The sequence below is a fragment of the Melozone crissalis genome, unplaced genomic scaffold (genome assembly GCF_028551555.1).
Source record: "Melozone crissalis strain CALT ecotype California unplaced genomic scaffold, PUWL_Pcris_2 ptg000006l_1, whole genome shotgun sequence".
Lineage (NCBI taxonomy): Eukaryota > Metazoa > Chordata > Aves > Passeriformes > Passerellidae > Melozone > Melozone crissalis.
The window spans coordinates 11,951,824-11,969,398 of record NW_026535784.1 but is presented as its reverse complement, the minus strand read 5'-3'; the positions used below and the strand labels follow the sequence as shown (position 1 = coordinate 11,969,398).

Below are 17,575 nucleotides of genomic sequence, written 5' to 3'. Positions count from 1 at the left end.
TTGCTACCGAGTTTACAAAAGCCTTTGCCTCTCCTAAAGTGACCTTACTGCTCTGGTTGCAGTGCTCATTTTGAGAAAGGAGAAAACACAAAATTATTCAATATTGCTCAGTAGCAAGTTTCAATTAGTCAAAATCTTTTAAGTAAGCACAAAACACAGTAGGTAGAAACATGCTGCAAGGCACTGGAGGTTACTGCTTCATCACATAATTAGAGAACAGAAAGTACAAGTAAAATCTAGTGTTGCGACCCAAGGTAGTCCAAATCCAAGAGTCACAGGTCCAAACTATCTTACTTGTTGAAGAACAACATTCCAGAAAATCTGTTCAGTCCTGCTGGGTCTCCACAGTAGAACGTGTAATGAATGTTCTCCCCAAGTCAATGCCATAACCCTTGTTGGCCCCCAAATCCTACATTTCATAGATATGGAACACTCTTCATATCTCTTTTTTGAGACATGGTGCAGAACTACCTAAAGGTTCAAGGGAACAGGAGCCTCAATCCATCCCACTGCTACCAGTTAGATGCTAGAGCCACCAAAAGATGCTCAGAGCCTGGAAAGGGATCGTAGATCAGCAGGAGAGCACCTGAAGAGCAGCACAAAGGAACTTCTGCCACTCCAGCCAGCAAGCTGGCTCCATTGGGAGCCCAGCTAAAATGGAAACACGAGAAGCAAAGACAATTAAAATAAAGAAGTTAGAGACATGCACATGCCTGCAGTCTGTCATCTTACTGGCATCACTAAGACATGGTGGGATGCCTCCCATGACTGGAGTGCTGGAATGGAAGGATACAGGGTGTTTAGGAAGGACAGGCACAGGAAACAAGGAGGGGATGTTACCCTCTATGTCAGTGACTGCCTGGAGTGCATGGAGCTCTGCCATGGAACAAAAGAGGAGCTGACTGAAAGGTTACGGGTCAGAATGAAAGGGACAGGCCATGTTATACTGGGGGTCTGCTAAGGTTCCCCACCCAGGAAGACTGAACTATCAAGTCCTCTACAGACCGAAGGAACAGCCTCACACTCACAAGCCCTGGTCCTCATGCGGGACTTCAACCACCTCCATATCTGTTAGAGGGGCAACACAGAGGGGCAATAAGCAATCCAGGACCAGGAGGTGCCTGGAATGTGATAATGGTGATAACTTCCTTCCCTGAGTTAGAGAAGCCAACAAGGAAAGGTGCTATGCTGGGTCTCCTTCTCACCAACTTGCTGGGGCTGCTGGGGAATGTAAAGCTCAAGGGCAGCTGGGCTGCAGTGACTGTGAAACAGTGAAGTTCAAGATCCTCAGGGCAGCAAGGGTGCACAGCAAGCTCATTGCCCTGGACTTCAGGAGAGCACAGTTTGGCCTTCTCAGGGATCTGCTTGGTAGAGGAGCCAAAGAAAACTGGTTAATATTGAAGGATCACCTCCTCCAGGCCTAGGAGCAATGCATGCCTACCAAAGGAAGTCAGGCAAAACACCAGCCACCTGCATGGCTGAACAAGGAACTCCTGGACAAACACAAACAGAAAAATGAAGCCTACGCAGGGTGGAAGCAAGGACAGGTAGCTTGAGAGGAGTACAGAGAAATTGTACAATCAGCCAGGAATCAGGTAGGAAAGCTAAAGCTGTGATAGAATTAAATCTGGCCAGGGACATCAAGCTTGATGAAGAGAGAAAAAGCTTCTACAGGTACATCAGTGATAAAAGGGCCCTATCTCAAAGGAGATAGCAGGACATGGACAAGGCTGAGGTACTTAATGACTTCTTTATCCTGGTCTTCACCAGCAAGTGCTCCAGACACTGCCCCACTCCCTGGAGGCAAACGTGGGGACTGGGAGAATGAGGAACTGCCCACTGCAGCACAAGGTCAGATTTGAGACCATCTAAGGAACCCGAAGGACATGAATCCATGGAACCTGATGAAATGCACCCCTAGGTACCGAGGGAACTTAAAAGGTGCTTGGAAGAAAAATGGGGACAGACTTTTTATAAGGGTCTGTAGTAAGAGTTTTAAACTGAAAACTGGTAGATTTAGATTGGACATTAGGAAGGTATTTTTACATTGAAGGGGTGAGACACTGAACACCTTGTCCAGAGAAGCTGTGCATGATCTACTCCAAGCATTCATGGTCAGGCTGGGCAGGGCTTTGAGCATCCTTATCTAATGAAAGATGTCCCCACCCACCCACCCACCCCACCCACAGAAGTGAGGTTGATGATCTTGAAAGACTCCTTTCAACTCAAACCATTCGGATTCTTTATGGCAAAGCTTCTGGGTACTGAGTCACTTCAACCAAAACTCTGGCACATTGTTTAGCTCCTTAGCTAAACCTAGTAAGGACTGAGTTTGTGTTTCAGCTTTTCCATGAATGAGATGATAATGGGGCCTCTCTTTTCTATCTTAACACTTATTTAAGTGAGACATTTGAGAAATTCTGTTCTTGAGACCTAAACTAACAAAATCTGATTGACTTCAGCTGACCAGTTAAAATGTGTCTTGTTTCTATTAGATGGGGAAGAGAGGGAAAAGACAGCAAGAGACAGACAGATTATAAGAGGAATTATGAAATCAGACAAAAATTTTTGTAATTTGTTTTGTACTTCAGCTTTTTTGAATATCATATCCTATTACCTCTTTTACCATTCAGTTACATGATATAAAACCTGGAAATCTAAACAAATTTATTAAATATTATTTAAGAGTTCTCATTTTACAACTCTCAAGTGCTTTGTTTCACAGCTGGTCTTAAGCATTTCCATTATGTTTTAAATTTAACAAAATTTCATAAGGAGTATTCTTCTATCCCAGTACTAGAGAGATTTTCCATATCAAATTAATACAAGTCACTCAAAGAGCAAACATTTCTGCTGATAGATGTGAAGCTTGATTTTAGAAATAACACTTTCTGACAAATAAGTTATTATCCCTCTTAAATCTATTTCACACTGTCTCACTGAAAATAAGTTTTCCATCCTCACAAGGCCAGGGCTAATCTGAACAGAGCGAGCACATTACATCTTAAATAATTAGTGGAAGCCTAGTTATTTTAACTAAGTCGGAAAGAATTCTCCATTTCCAGCTATAAAATATGACAGATGGCCATGCCTTTTAACAAGAATTACCAAATACAAATTTAAACATCTGCAACAATACTTTCTGAAAAGTACTTTTTATTTACAAAGTAAAAAAATACATGTTGAAGCTATTTCAAAATAATTTCTCCTTACTCCACTTCTTAGTATATTTTTTCCTTTAAAGTAACCTTCAGTTTTCGCAATACTCATCAATGACCTTAACAAGGTCACACTAGTTAAACTGTCAGCAGCTTAACCAGTAGAGGCACAAGGGCCAAGTTATGAAGCATCTTCTAAAGACTGAGAACACAATATTGTATAAACACTCTGATTTTTCAACTCAGACTGTCTTAGAATATACGTAATTCTCAAAATTCTATTCCATGTGATAGACATTAAATACTCTTTTGATCTACAATAGACAGCAGAAGAAAATAACTAAGCCTTAGTCTCCCTTAGATCCAGCTACAGCAAAGCAACAACTTTAAATAACCTATAGCAAGCAACAGAAAGGAGGATCAATGATATGGAAAGTGATGCTGGAGCTCTCCAGGTTTGTTCCCTACAACACATTTGCTCTTTCATAGTAAATAACCTTTTTTGAAGACTAAGTAATCTAGTCTTCTCCATAAAATAACTGGAATATGGGTGCTGTCAGAACAAATACACAGAACTTTTTTTTTTTTTTCAGTGTCTTGGTACTACAATAATCAAAGTAACAAACAACTTCTTGTGGCAGTTGTCTCTATGGGATATAGGATGATAGCATAAAATCAGAGATTACCAAAGAATGCAGTAAAAGAAAGGTGTAATTAAATCACTCTTCAATGAAGCTTGATACAAGCACACCAATAAAGTGCTAATGCATGGACTATCAACAGAAAGATTAACTAAAAGTTCGTGCCAAGCAAGACAATTCCATGTCTTTAACAGCTTTTTTCCTCCATATTCTCTTGCATACTGTTAGAAAACAGTAACCAAAGCCAAACCACAAAACCCACTGAATTAATCTAAAGTAACCTAATCTCTATTTCATCAGCACCAAGAGGCCTCTGAAAATTGTGTATCCATGCAGCAAAGTTCCAAACCAAGATTTTTTGTAAATAAAAAAAAAAAAAAACCAAAGAATACAATGATTTAACATGCTTTCAAGTTTTCTTAATTATCAACTCTTAAAGCAGTAGAAGACATTGGAATAAGAAAGTAAAAACTATACCCCTTACAATTGTCCCATCAGGTAAAGGTCCACAGACAATGTCTTGGGGATCATAAAAGGTAACTTGAAAAGGAAGCAGGCTTAAATTCACTACACTGGGGTCCATACTATCACTAGAAAAAAAAAAAAGTTACTGGATTACATATTGAAAGAGGTTGGAAACTAATTCACTGTTTACTTGTACAACCTGTGCGTCTCTAAAACCTCAAATTTACTCCTCACACATTTTGATACATTTCTACAAAGAAGCCAATCTCTTGGATAATCCACAGATACTACTTTTCCTTCCTTCAGTTCTCAAAAGGGAAAACATCTGTGTTTCCCGTGTTTCATGCTGCCTACTGCTACATGTTAACAATTAGACTAAACATATTCTCACACAATAGTTAAGTCAAAACTGCTGTTTTATACAAAGTTTCCTCTATTATTCTTTGAAATACACCAGTGCATGACACAGTTTAAATTAACAGCTCTCATTTTAATTTTTTTTCCACTTTGACACTGTTCATTTATAAAATGAACACGGGAAAAAATTAAATTATATATATATAGTCCACATTTTTTAACCAGAACAATGTTTTTCAAACAACTGTTTTTTCCCAGAATGGTTTTATTAAAAGCAAACAGTATGACCTCTCTCTGGCAACTACCAGTGGGGAAAAAATGATGAAAATCCTAATTAATATTAAAAGAAGTAAAAACTTTGTCAAGTTTGGTCAACAACATACTAAAATCACATATACAGTGCAGTAAATTTCAGTCCCCTTTAGAAAACTGACAGTCAAAAGCATGACCAAATTATATGATGGCAACAGAACTCCATATTGTTCTTATATATTGTGGAAGAATCATCAATTTTACCCTAATTTCTTTTGTTTCTTTCCACAGAAATGATGAACAAATCCTTAATAGAAAAAAACCAAGCAGCTACACACTAGGAAAGGCACTGTCAAAGCTCAAAACCAAAGCCTATTTAAAGTCTAGCAAACAATGGAATTTGTGTATTTAAAAGTATTTAAAAGACATGTGAATTCAGAAGTAAGAGAAGTTGCTATTTTTTAACCACATTCCTTGATAATCTAAGAAATTTGACTGTGTAGTCTTCAGAGCTTTTTTATGCACAACAAACAGCAAGAGCAGTAGCTTGATTCATGACCAAGGCACTGAAACACTACAGAAACATTGTCCTGCCATGAGAAACAGAGATTAAACACCTGGCTGCTATCAAAGCACTAAAAGTGGTCAGAAAAATAAAAGCAGCTCTATGAATCAACTTTAAACATACATAAAACCAACCTTTCTAAGAAGTATTACCAAGAGGTACAAGAGTGACACAGTCCTATTTGTAATGGGTTTATGCTTTATAGGGAACTGATGTCTAATGAGGCTGGGCTTACAGTTCTAGGGTAACTCAAGTCAAAGAACCCACAGGGGAGACAGAAACCAGTGCCTGGGTGTTACTGCAAGATTTTTTCCCTTGCAAATCTGCAATCTTATTTTCATAACACTTATCCAAATGAAAATCTGAAGCTGCTAATCCTGTATAAAAGCTTAATGGAATTACTCAAAGGATTCAAGAGCTACCATGTAAGCCCTAGTTACTTAGGTTAGCAAAGAAAAAGAACAGATATAATGAAGATGACACCAGGGGAAGTCATCAATACAGTTCTGAAAGATTCTGCTCTGGGACCTGTATTACCTGATAAAATCCTAAGTGGCCTGGAAGATAAGATGGGTGACACAGTTTAGAAGCTACCAAAGGACAGCAAGTGACCAGGAACAGTGACTTCAGAGCAACTGAAAAAACACAGAGGGCCATTATGAAACTGGACTGGGCAATAAAAAAGTAAACAAAATACAGCATGGGCAAACTTGAAATGAGGCAGAGAGGCAATAACCACCCTATTCAGGCATAAATCAATGAGTTGTGAGCTATTAATCCATGTCTCTCCATGGATAGAGACTTGACTGTTCAACATCTAATTTTTGTTACTAGGAAGTACTAAAGAGATAGTAAGATCTACATACAAAACTTCACACAACAGCCAGCAGAATTCCTTGCAAGAGATACCAAAGACTCAAAAAAAAAAAAAAAAAAAAAAAAAAAAAGATGGCCTTCAATGGAAATCGAGTAAGAGAGATCCCTTGAGAGTTTTTAACTAGACAAACCATATCAAGGTCAGGAAATCCCCTAGGCTGAAAATAGTGTATGGCTGAGGGAGAATTTAGGGGAGGTATCATTCCCCCTCTTCTGTTTTTGTTCCTAACTGCTCCTTTAGAGATGATGCCGCAGACAAGTGCAGGGTTTGTCAAAGCTTTTGTCTGAACCAGTACAGCTGTTCTTATAAAACATTTATGTTTACCATCATACAAGAACAACATTTCAAAAAACAGTTGCTGGAGGAGTGCAACAAGCTGATCCACTCACAGGGCTGCACATGTTTAACACACAGGACTTTGTTTAAAGATGTCAAAACATCAATCCTGTCAGGGAGCAAAAACCAAAAACAGAGCTATGGGAAACAGCTCATAAGGGACAGCAGAATCAGCAGGTGAGACACTTGCACTAGGGGGTCAGTTGCATATCAAAGACCCCAAATGTTGTCATCTGTGTATTCTTTACTTCTGCAAAACAAATATGCATGTAAGCTTGAAAATGTAAAATGTTTAAGCTAAGAAAAAAAGGCAAGACAGAAAGGGAAAAAGTATGACCGAAGAACAAACCCTGCAGGTACCATGTACACTCCAAAGCTTCATCATTTCATAGAATTGCAAGGTTTGAATGTGACTTCATAAGCAAGACTCTTTTGGAAAGGTCCTCATTACAGCAGGCTTGTAAAGAATCATCTCTGCAGAGTGAAGACTAATGAAGTGGTCCTTCAGTATATATAATATGACTTTAAAAATTATTAAGCCTAATAGTTGGCAAGTTTTGCAGATCATGGTTCAGTGGGAGTCTTGATAATTTGGGAAGCAAATTTTATTTTCAAGATGGAAGTATTTTTATTTCATAGCACCACTCAAGAAACTGCTTCAGGAGGTCAACTCAATATTAAAGCTGCATTAAAAAAACCCAAAAGCAAGTATGTCATTATGCAGCACATAGATACCACTTCAATAAACAGAATGGAGCTCAGAGCATTTCTCACAAAATAAAACATGACAAAACAATCTCTGGTACCATAGACTATGCAATTGCACCAGATAAGTTTAAGTACAGCACATCTGTAACCTACAACCACCTCAACCCAAAGAATTGTATCTCCAAAAATTTTGCTATTTAAGAAGGACTTGAAACTGTTAAAAATATGTCCATCAAACAGATTTAAGAAATGGGAAGATTTCTATATCTGTAAATTGCCTGAATCTAGACAATTAAATGCTGCCTCACTATTATCAAATGCCCATCTGCCATTAACAATGGCAACAATCATATTATTTAAGAATTTGTCCAAAAGGTTATCTAGCTACCAACAGAGTACTAATAACTCCATTCTGTCCTTAAAAAACAATAAACATATACTGACATGAGAATTTTTTTTCCTATTTAGTTTGTTACTGTCTACACTGCTGTTTGAACCAAATTTTACTTTGTTTAAACATGACTACATTTTTTTTTAAATCATAGCTGAAAAAGAAAAAATGTACACATATTGCATAACTTAGATGTATGATAACTTTTTAGAACTTTAAAAATACAGCATCTAATGACAAAGAATTTTGGTAAATATTTTTCACATTAAAAATTAATTAAAACAATGTCATACATAGACTTAAATGAAATTACTACTGCTGCCAGCACAAGTTTGCAAAAACCAGAAGTGATAATTTTTATAGCAGTAGTTACTAACTTCCAAGAGAACAGCAGCAGCATTTTGATAGAGATACCTCTGTGGATGACTTGAAGGTGAGTCAGGGTAACAGGAATTGCACATTGCCACCAAGAGGGGACAAGACATTCCACAGTTTCTCTCATCCTCTCCTCCATGTTCCCACCCTCTTGTCCTTGTACTTAACACATCCACTGCATGGCTGCATAGATGAACTGTATCAATTTTTTGTTCCAAAGGGAAAGATTTCATTTTTGGTAACCCAGTCTTAAAAAAATACAAATCAGCGATCAACTCGCTCTCTCGCCACGGAATTTCTACATGTGGCAGAAGACAGGAAGTGGGGTTGCCCCTTTCAGCAGCAACCCTCTATTAGATCCACTTAAGAATAACAAGAAAACATTAGGAAGGCAGAATGCACAAGCTACATTTTAGCTAATTCAAATCCAAGTCTTTCAGACAATAATTATTCTACAGAATGTGAAGTGTGCAAGCCAATTCAGGTACTTCAACAGGTATGATATTTACTTCCGATATTTTTACAGAAATTCACTAGGCACCCATGCAACCACACCCTGTACTCGTAACATCCAGCAGACTCAGTCTCAAACAGCAGCCTGGTGATAACAAAGAAATTACTGTTTCCTTCAGATTTGCTGGGAGAGAGGCAGGTGTTGCTCTGTAACTAATTGAGAACAGGATGGATCACCCAAGTGTGGAGAACCCAGGAGAATGTGAGGTAGTGCAGACCTCAAACACTGAGGCAGGGCCTCACCTCACACTTTACCCTCCAACCATCACAGTCATTTCTGTACCACTAACATCAGCTTTCTGACCTTTCTGCTATATTTCTTTTACCACTGAAGACAGTGGTATGATTCAAGTTTTTCAGTCTGAACTTGCAGATCTTAGCAGTGTAGCACAGCAATGCCAGAGACATGTATCTTGTTCTCCCTTGTTTAGCTCAGTTTATTACACAGGGATTGCCTGGATGGGCTGCTACTGGACCTGAGAGATCCTGGGGAGAAATACTTTTCTAGATGCAAACTTCAAGGAGGAGATAGCTACAGTCTTTTCTGTTCAGTCCCATGAGAATCTTCACATGGACACTATTTATCAAAAGCAATACCTTTTACTATGTACACATCACTGATTACCATCATCATACTTCAATAACACTTCCTCAGGTTTAGGGAAACATTAATGGAGTTAACAGACTACAAAACCAAACAGAACTGCAATCACACAGATGCACATATTTTGAGTTCACCAAGACATTTATCTTCAGGATTTTTGGCAGGTAAACTCTGTAAGCTTTCTACTACTTTTGTCTCACTATATTTACTAGCCTTATCATCACCTAGAATATATGCAGAACTTCAAACCACAATACAGGATGCAGTCAAGTAATGGAAAGACTAAGATATATGCTCTTGAGTATTTGATCATTTTCTTTCCTGCCCCCCTGATGTCCTTTATTTACTTAACTTTTAGAGCAGTTCAAACTATCTGCTACCAACAGGTACTTGCCTGTATTTGAACTCCATTCCCAAGTGGGATGGTAATGCTTGGAGGCCCATGCACCAAGTGTGTGTGCATTAAAACAGATGTGACCCCAGTTCTGAACAGCTCAGTGAGAGACACAGACACCCACCCATGTACCCCAAAATGTGCTGCAGACTCCTCCAAGGAACAGGCAGCCACCAGGTGGAATCATCCTCCAGGCCACCAGTGTGACCACCCTGATAAAATATTCAGTGCTCTTCCTATCAGCTGGAATCCAGTGGCCACTCTTGTAGTGCAACCATACAAGATTTATTTCAATTAATATACAATTTACTCTCAGGCACATACTGCATCTTTCAGTCAGGCAAGGAAAGGAGAATGAATTATGAATGCCAAAGATCCAACCACCAGTGTTCATTTAAAGGCTACAATATTTGTCCTGCTATTTATACTTGCAAGGTTAATAACGCATATGTATATAAACAGCAAACTCGTTAAAGACCACACTATATATTTTACTCAGGTTTATTAATTTCTTTAATTTGTATGAAAGTATTTTCTGAATACTTACTATTGATGTTTTCTATACTTGGTCTGCAGCTCAGGGAGTTAATTACTATCTTGCTGAAAAGCTTTAAATAGCCTCATAAAGAGTTTAAGAACAAATATAACTTCACCTAACTATATAGCCTTTTCAACAGTTATTTTAATAAAAAGAAGTTTCTCTAAATTCAGTTGGAAGTAATATATAGACAATGTTTTCATTAATAAGAGTGTAAAAACTTACAGGATGTGTCAGCCACAGGAGGCTCAGTAAACACAGAGTTCTGACAAATTGAATTTTCAAGCTCTAAAACTTAAGCAGCAGAGAATATGAATTTACAGCACATAAAATATGGCAGACCTACAAAGGAAATAGTTTCAAATACTTTTTCCCTTCCCCTCTACCACCTCTGATTTTTATTGCAAAATATTAGTAAATGAACTTCTATTTATGAAATTGAGATCCAAAGTAGGATACTTTGCAATTTTGAAGAGAACAGCAAGTCAACATGAAATAATTTATATTTTAACATTTGAATGAATTTGCATAGGCATTTATTGTTCAGTTTATGCTGTAAGGCTGCCAGGCTTTTTCCATAAAAACAGTGACGATATTTGTTATCATATCTCCACTTTTATGACTAGGTATGTTGTTTAAAAACACTACTTATTAAAAAAAGTTTACTAACTGAATAAGTAGGACAATTTAATATTGCTCTTAAAATAATACATTTGCTGCTTGATACTTCAAATGACAGATGAAAAGGTCATTTTACTAAAGTGCAACCAGAAAACCTCTTACAAAAACAGCAGGTCAGCATTGCATTAATTCTCTTCAAGGAAGTTACTGTACTGTTAACCAAGGCATTTCTTTCACAATTCAAGAACAAAGTTACTAAAAACTGGAACTCTCAGGTTTCCCCGAAGTCAGTAAGATATTCAGTTCAGAGAGACTGGTGAAAAAATCATCTACATACGATAAACTAATATCTGAACTTAAAGAGGCAATTTAAAACTTTTCTGTCACCTCACACAATTCAACATGACTTCCATCAAAACTGCTATAAAAACATCAATAAAACAAAAATCACTAAAGGTAATTCAGTTTCACTGTCAAATGCAAGACTTGAATACACAGTGGATTGAACTTCTACCTCAGAAAACAGAACCAGAAGAGGAATTCACTGAACAGTAGTCTTTAGCTAATTAGTACCAGTAATTAGCTCAAAGTCTTCAGAGAGCAGAATCAAATATCATGAAACAGTAAAAGCTTTTCCTGTACCTTAAAAAGCAAAGATATGAACCCAACAAATAACTGGAAGCTGGCTCCATTTCTTTTAGGACATTCCAGTGTCCTAAATCCAATGCAATCCTTTAAAGTTGCACATCCACTCAGCCACAATCTTCCATTTTGGTTCAAGTTCACAATAACACATTACAGTGTCACAAGGACCTAGTGAGAATTAATTACTCATCCAGTGGCAGCAATAGGCATTACTGATTTCTTCATTAGTGATTCTTCAAGCAGACCTTTTTCTTTAGGCTATTAAAACACTCTTTTCTTAAAAAGTACGTATGACACATGCTAAATTAACAAAATAACTTCTTTAATCAATCTGTGTATGTTTTATCATGCTTTCCCATTTTACTGTTGATGATTATTATCTCAATCCAAGCCCTGACTATGCAAACACTACCTGGAATAACCCTGCAGAGGATACAGACCCTGCAACCCGGCTCTGCTGCTCTGATGTTAAAGCTGTACCATCTTATGTCAGGTTGCTTTATTTTTTCTGGCCTTCAGCCACCCCCAGTCTCTCACTCCCTTATCTGTCTCTCTGTACTTTCTTCCACAGTCCATATATGCAAAATCTCATTGGCAAGGCAATCATGTCTCCCTTCAAATTCTACAACCAAGTTAGTCCATCTAACCAAACCATAAAAACACACTCACACAATTTAACAACCTACAAAAGGGGTAACTGCTGCTCCTTTCCATACAGCACCTTAAACACCAGCACATGAAAATGAAATTTCACTTGAATTCACTCAGTAGTACAGCTGATAGAAAACTTCATGCAGGTCTCTTTTCTCAATCTCAGCCAAGCACTCTATCCAGCAAACCTTGTCCCTTTGGTAAATTTAATAGTAACTAGAGAAAGATTTTTAAATCTGTAAAAACTCCACAAAATTATTCAGATTTCATCCCTGTTACAATTTATTTTTATTTATTAACAAATCTTTTTGCACAGAGTACAAATTTTCACATGCAATCCTTTCTAGAATAAGGCCTAGAAAGTTACAGACACAATTAACATTAGCAGAGACTGCATATTGGAAATTTCTCCCTCAAGACAGCAAAGCCTAGAAATTTAAACATTTCCCAAATTATAGTAAAAATTAAAAACTCTACAGCAAACCTGAGCACAGACTTAGCAGGATATAATAAAACTTACATGTAATATCAGACCTGAAAAAATTAATTTAAATACATAATTTATATTTCCACACTAATATAATTAAAATATCACATGTAATATCACAAGAGCGAAAAATTAATTTAAATATTTCATTATTTAAATTTCCACACTACTGCCTCAGAAATAAATCCTTGGAAAGTCATGTTCCATATGTTCTCTTTGGTATCAAAGTTATGAACAGAATTTAGATGCAGAAACAAAACAAACAATGTATAGTATTATGCAGGTAGATCCAAACATCCTGCATATGAAATTATAAAGGAAGCAGATAATTAAAAATTTAAAATACTCAGTAGCTTCCAATAAAGCTACAGAAATAGCTGCTAGTAAGATGTCTGTGAAAGAACAATCTTTGTACTAAATGTTTGAGCTACTCAACCCTTCCCTGCACCCCCAACCACCTCTGTGGGCCAATAAAATACACATTCAATCTCTTAACATCCATTAAAACCTACCCAACCAACTTTCAGGAAAGTAGAGCAAGATGCTTTTTAGTAAAAACATTATAACTAGCCCATCTAGATCTTTTTCTACTAAAACATTCTGACAGTCCCACAGTTATATGGGTAATTATTTCCAAATTAAGAAAAAAACATCATTTTCCTTCCAATCAGACATTTTTCCTTTTGTATGTGTATTGAAACATACACATACAAAACATACATAACTAAGCACACCAATACTCCTTTGAATATTTTTTTTTTGTATCATATAATTGACTTTAGTTGGAAAAAATTCCTGGGGCAGGACTATGGGGATGGACAACACAACTCATTTCTGCAATCCCATTTACAAATCATCCAACCAGCTTATCACTTTTCTTGGACAAAAATGAAGGATACCAATCTCTGTTCCATGAGACAGAAGAATATCCTAAAAACAGACTATCCCAATAAACAGAACATATTAAATAGCTTCTACAAGATCATTTGTATTCCAAGCTCCATTAGCAATGCACATAATGGGAATATTTCCTGCCAACTCTACAGGAATTCTAAGTCTCACTGCCTTCACCACATTCTGCTTTACCAGATATTGTTGCCTATCCTATTATAGTACTAAATTGTTACTTTCAGTCATTAGCTATTGCTTAAAGAAGCAGCAAACTGAAACATGATTTTGCTGGGATTCCAGCTAAGTATATAAAGTGTCTATTCTGAGTCTACAACACTATGCCTAAAACCTAGTAAAATCCTTCAAGAAAATTCACCTGTTCAGCCTCTTGGTTGCTTTATTCACCTAGAAACAAGATGTTTAAGTGGACAATTAATGGAGTTTTGAACAGTATCTAGATCTTCCTCTGACCCTAATTCCTGCTAGAATGCACAGCAAATGAGCAAAGGAAACTGCTGACATCATTTTACCCCTATGGAATTTCTCTTACGTGGAAGCAAATAGCAACAACAAAAGCAGTGGGAGATGCTGAAATATGCCTATGAAACAGGCATAATAAGGTAAGAGAACTTCAGGACCTCCATTTTTTCTTCTTGGGTCACATATAGATCTCTTTGACCCTTACTTTCCTTCCAATTCCACTGCTCATGAGCAGAAAAGCTGGAGGGTCACATACCCAACACAAATTTGCAGAATCCATGGACTCAAAGGGTCTTATCCCCAATGGTGCCCCAAACAGATGGATAAAGTTCTGTCACTGTACAGAACTTAATATCTGTCAAGCAGAACATGGTGGGGATATGCACTGCTGAGGCTTTTAATGGCCTGTCTCAGGATTTCCCCAATAATTGTCAAGACTTTGAAAATAAATAACATTAAGAACAGATAACATGCTACTCATTTTATTCAAGTCACTTACATCCCCTCTTATATCTCAATGATGAAAAGATTTTGATACCTATATGATATGCTTTATTGACTAGAAGAGAATGATTGTACACTACCATTTTAGCATATCCATACTAACAAGAAACGGCAGATGGAGGATTAGTACAAAATAAAATCTGCACAGTTACATGTCAAGTAACAGTCAAGCTTACTTTTGTAAGGCATATTTTTGCCTTAAATAATAAAGGAAAACGTCAATTACAGACTCCCATGGATTGTGAGGAGTTTGCAATACCTAGGGTTTAAGCACTGCAGTGAAGTACTTTGGTTTACACAATTATCTACTGAATCATCACGAGTTCACTTTTGACAGTTAAGAAACCAAAGTCAATTGGCAATTCCTACTTCATTTCAGGAATACAGAAGAAATATGGTGTACAATAGAAACCATAAACATTTTAAAGGGTTTGAATGAAGAAAAGCAACTACACATACCACAGAGGCCTCTGATCCCAAGCTTATAAATTACAGCCCAAATCACTTATACACAGAAAACATCAGACTACAGGAATGGGTTTTATTTGAAAGGAAGGACAAGCATAACATACTATTTTCACCCTTCAGATCAGTATCAGGTACTGCAATGAGTAATTAAAACAAAGACAAGACAGAAAAAAAAGCACCGCACTCTGGCTTTCTTAAAGTTTCATAACGCGATTCAATACGTGTATACTTTTAATCGAGACGACACGAGGAGAAGATGGAAACGAGTTTGCCGGAGCGAAGTGTCAGTTGGTGTCACTTCTGCATTCAGCTGTAACCTTCGCCAAACCTTGTCCCCCACCCCGCCCATCGCCCGCGAGAGGCCACGGCCGGCGCTCCCGCCCCAGCGGCGCCCGGCTCGCAGCGCCCATAGGCTGCGGCTCCCGTCACTCTGCCATCAGCCCAGCTCCGCCTCTCCCAGCAGCAGCAGCCCTAGCCCTCCTATCCGCCTTTTGCCTTCAATAGGCCCTAAAGGACAATGCTGCTGGAAGGGGAAAAAAAGGAGGAAAAAAAAAAAAAAAAAAAAAAAAGAAGAGGGGAGCGAGCCAGCCCCGCCAGAGCAGCCCCCGGGGCAGCGCCCTGAGGCCGCGGCTCAGCCGGGGCGGTTCCATCGGCCCAGCCCGTCCCCAGCTCCCCCTCCCCGGTGCGCGGCCGCCGCTGCGCTCTGAACGCCCGCTCAGGATGAAAGGTCACGGCGTGAGCGCCAGCCGGGCCCGGCAGCGCTACAAGCCTGTCACCTCAACCGCGGGGTCAGGCGGGGCAGGCGAGGCGCTGCCCGGATCGGGATCTCCCTACTCCGACCCCGAACCGCCGCATCCTCCGCTTTCCCGTCTGCTGGCGCCGGATGACACCGGCGCGGGCCGGCACCCGCGGCGGGTGGGTTCGGGGTGCCGCCTTTCCCTCCCTCCTTCTCCTCCTCTGCTCCCTGGCGTGAACCAGCCCGAGGGCACCGAGCCGCTGCTCCCGCTCCAGGCTGGCGCCTTCCTCCCGGCCGCGGCACAAGCCGCTCACCTGGCGCCGGGTCCCGCCGGGATGGAAGAGCGCGGAGCCGGCGGCAGCCAGGAAGGGCTCGGCTCCTCTCCCGGGCAGCGCTCTGACCGGGGCACCCCGGCCGGGCCCCCGGCCCCGCCCCCGAGCCCGGCCCGCCGCCGGCCGGCAGCCGCCCCCCGCCCGGCCCCCGGCGCTCCTGTCACCCCCTGCCCGGCCCCTTCCTCCCGCGCCCCCCGGCACGCTCCCGCCGCGCTGCGCCAGGCGCAACCCAAGAGCGGGACGCGCCATCCCGGGAACCCGTCCTCCCGGCAGGACCAGGCCCGGCCCCGCAACTCCTCCTCTTCCCGGGCTGTTAGCGGAGCGGGCAGGGATGCGCGGGCCTTCCCGGCCGGGCCCCGAGCCGGCGGCCCGGCGCTCCCGGGGGTCCAGCCCGCCTGTCCCAACGCAGCGGTGGGAAAGAAGCGGGGGAGGGGAAGGGCGCCCACTGCCGCCTCCCGGCTCCGTCCTCCCGTTCCACGGACAAGGCGGCTGCCACTCTCCCTCCCTCCCTTCAGCCCTGCCCCTCCCTCTGCTCCCCGGGCCCGCGGCGGGCATTTACCTGCCGTGGTGGCGCAGAGCGGGGCCCTGGGGCCTCTGGCAGCCGGAGGAGGCAGCGGACTCCGTCCCGCTGCTGCCGTCCCCGAGTGAGGCGGGCGGGACGGAGCCGGGACCTGCCCCGGGAGGCGTTACGTAAACCGGCGGCGGCGGCGGTTCCAGCGCCACGGGGAGGGAAGGAGGGAGGGAGGGGGCCGGGCCGGCCGCTCCGTCACCCGGCAACGGGACTCAGCTCCCCGGCGGACCGCGCCGCCGGCTCCGCCCCATATCCCTCCGCCCAGAGGGCGGCCCGGATCCCTGATCCAGATCCGTGGGGCTGAGCCGGGCGGGAGGGAAGGGGCTAACGACCATCGCGCCGGTGGGCAGGAGATGATGGGACCGGTCTGCTCTGCTCTGTCCCGTATTCATCCCTGTCTCTGTCGGCCGTAGGGCCCGGGCGCCAGCAAGCCGCCTTCATGTCGGGGCTGCGGCGCAGGAAGGGCGGGGGGAGGAGGGGAAGTGTCCTTTGCCCTGGTTGTACAGCCTCCCGCCCGCCGGCAGAGCGCCGCGCTGCCCGCCGGCTGCCTGAGCAGGGAAGCGGCGGGCGAGGCGCTCGGGAGGCACCGGGCGGGCGCCGGGCCGCGGGGCCGCCGCTGAGGCGGGAGAGGCGGCGGCCGGAAGCTCCCGCGCCCCTCCGGAGGGCTGTGCCGCCGGGAGGGGAACACCCCGGCAGGGCCGGCGCAGGAATGCGGGGGAGGGAGCGGGGGATAATGATGGAGCGTAGCGGTGTTTGTCATGTGAGGTCCTTTTGAAATGCGGAGCGACTCCGAGAGCAAGGTTAGCAAATAAAAGTTTATTTTACTGCGCAATGAAAGCCCGTCTGGAAGGGAAGTCGTCTCTTGGGTGATTGTTGCCATTGAAAGTCGGGTTTAGTAGGTGAGCTCCTCGGGAGCCACGGGGATTTTGTTCCAATTGATTAAATGCCAGTTTAATCACAACTGTTTACACAACCGTGGAGTAATGAAAGGGCAACATTTTTAGCATAGTAGATG

At 41.8% G+C, this 17,575-nt stretch overlaps 1 protein-coding gene across 2 annotated transcripts in view; it reads right to left on the bottom strand.

The window, feature by feature from the left end:
• KIAA0232 (KIAA0232 ortholog) overlaps window positions 1-16,701 on the bottom strand; it is a 64,261-nt gene extending 47,560 nt beyond the window's left edge. For both annotated transcript variants that reach the window (XM_054296015.1, XM_054296014.1), the window contains exon 1: window positions 16,549-16,701. The gene's annotated coding sequence lies outside the window, so the exon portion shown is untranslated. The remainder of the gene's footprint in view (window positions 1-16,548) is intronic.
• Window positions 16,702-17,575: the final 874 nt, after the last annotated feature.